At 40.3% G+C, this 2,328-nt stretch overlaps 1 long non-coding RNA gene across 1 annotated transcript; it reads left to right on the top strand.

Annotated features, from left to right (window-relative positions):
* The first annotated feature begins 580 nt into the window (after positions 1 to 580).
* LOC105311029 lies at positions 581 to 2,328 on the top strand. Its single transcript, XR_897604.2, has 3 exons — positions 581 to 685; positions 1,209 to 1,319; positions 2,271 to 2,328. It is a non-coding gene; the product is annotated as an uncharacterized LOC105311029 (long non-coding RNA).

Below are 2,328 nucleotides of genomic sequence, written 5' to 3'. Positions count from 1 at the left end.
TATTAATCATCCTTTACATTTTGGTGAAGCATCACTTTTTTCAGGAAGCCTTACTTTTTTTCTTTCTCTCTTCTTGTCCCTCTCTCTCTCCTCCCTCTCCCCCCACTCTTTAAATTTAAATTTATCGGGATGACATTGGTTAATAACATGAGTTTCAAGTATAAAGTTCTGTAATGCATTATCTGCATATTGCATTGTGCTCACTCCCTATAGTTAGCTGATTTTTCTTAATCAGATTTGATTCTGCTGTCATAAGCTGTTGATAATATGTTCCTTGATGGCAGTTAGCTGCATATGTATCTTTATTTGTGTGACCGAGTAATGACTGTTCTCCCCAGAGACTGTAAGACAATGTCTGTTTTTGTTCATGGTATTTACAGTGTATATTATACAGCTTATAATAGAGTTTGGCACATAGTTGCAGCTCAGTGGATGGATGCATAAACAAAAAACTAAATAAGTCTATACCCCTTAAAGTTTTACAGGGCCCAGTTATTTGGAAATCCTGTACTAGAAGCCTGTTTACTGTTGATAGGAGGAAGCTTGAAGCAGTCTGTTGGAGTAATTTCCACTTCTATTTATTGTTTCTTTTTCTCTGTAGGTTGCTGATCAGCTCTGTGCCAAGTATAGCAAGGAATATGGCAAGTTATGTAAGACCAACCAGATTGGAACTGTAAATGACAGGGTAACGAACATTCTTGCTAAACTTGAAGCAGTGGGCAGGGTGGGGACTGGTTATTTTATTGGCTGCAGTGATTCTAGCGAGTCCCACTGTGTGGTAAAGTTAATCCAGGCTTGCACATTTCATAGTGAGAAGAAGGCTCTCTGGTGGGCAGGGCAGTCAACTCATCCTGGCCCTATACTTTTGATCGTGAGGCTGTCATTCTGTTTTTTTCCTTATTTGGCCTCTGTCCTTTGTGCCCCTTGTAATTTGTGGAAGTAGAAGTGAGGCGGGGATGAATTCAAATGTGGAAGGCAGCGGTATTAATCTTTTACCAATACATGGGTCATATGTAACCAGAGAATGAGAGAAATACATGGGTCTTGCAATAGGCTTTGTGACTGGCAAAAAAATCATTTAACTGGTCTGAAACTTTTTCTTCTCAATTTACCTTTAAAATGAGAGGAACAAAGTTTAAAAGTGAGACAGGTACTAGGCTTAGGCTGATTGGTATAGATACCTCTTAATTCTGTGCTTTTACTTACAGTTAATGCACAAACTGAGCGTGGAAGCCCCACCCAAAATCCTGGTGGAGAGATACCTGATTGAAATTGCCAAGAACTACAATGTGCCCTATGAGCCTGACTCTGTGGTCATGGTAAGTTTATTATTATTTTTCAATTTGAAACAGGCACTGTTACATGGTAAGTTTAGAGTCTTTCAGAGTACATAGGAATGGGTCTTTGAAAAATACCCATATTCTTTGCAGTAATAGTTGTGTATGAAAGGTTAAGCCTTTGTCCAGTTAGTGCCTTTTTAGGTAATAATAAATATTCCTGCATATCTCACTATTTTTAAGGACCACATGAAATGAATGACAAAGCATTTTGAAAAGGTACAAAGCTTGATACAAATATAAAATGGTATTCTACTTTTTGTTGAAGTTCAGGAATTGTGAATCTCCCTGTGGGTAGCAAGAATGCCCTAAGACCCAGAACAGATCTTGAAACATTTATTGGGCACCTGAGTTGTGCCAGACAATGCACAGAAAGCTGAGAATACAGATAAGAAAGCAAAGTCCCTGTCCTGAGAATCTTACAGTGTCAGGGGGGCAAATATGCAAATAATGATCATTCAGCAGTTAAGGTTGATGGGGGTATAGTAGATGCTTTGATATGTTGCTTAGACAACCCCAAATATACACACTTCAGGACAGAAGCATTTATTTCCCCCAGCCTTGGAGAGTATTGGTGACTGGTAGCTCATACACAGCTGAGTATCCCTCCAGCAGTGGCCTTCAGAAGAGAGAGCTTCCTTACCTAAAGCCTTTCCTGGGAGCAGCTTATATTTAGCAACTGGTCAGTACCAGAGTTTAAAGATTCTGTCCCTTTGACACAGTTTGAGACACTACTATGCACCCATCCTGGCTCAAGACCTCTCTGGGGAATTGGCTGAGGCCTTTGACTGCATGACAACTTCTTCTTTTGCTTAGCCCTGCTTCCCTTCACTTCTTCACATGTCATTATCCCCAGTAAACTTCCTTCTTGCTAATCTCCTTCTTGGAAGCTAGCCTGTGGTGTGGGCTGATACGAGTTTCTCTTTTTTTCAGGCAGAAGCTCCCCCTGGGGTAGAGACAGATCTTATTGACGTTGGATTCACAGATGATG

The sequence above is a fragment of the Pteropus vampyrus genome, unplaced genomic scaffold (genome assembly GCF_000151845.1).
Source record: "Pteropus vampyrus isolate Shadow unplaced genomic scaffold, Pvam_2.0 Scaffold22143, whole genome shotgun sequence".
NCBI lineage: Eukaryota > Metazoa > Chordata > Mammalia > Chiroptera > Pteropodidae > Pteropus > Pteropus vampyrus.
Note: the sequence above shows the minus strand (reverse complement) of the source record. Positions and strands in the feature narration are given on the sequence as shown.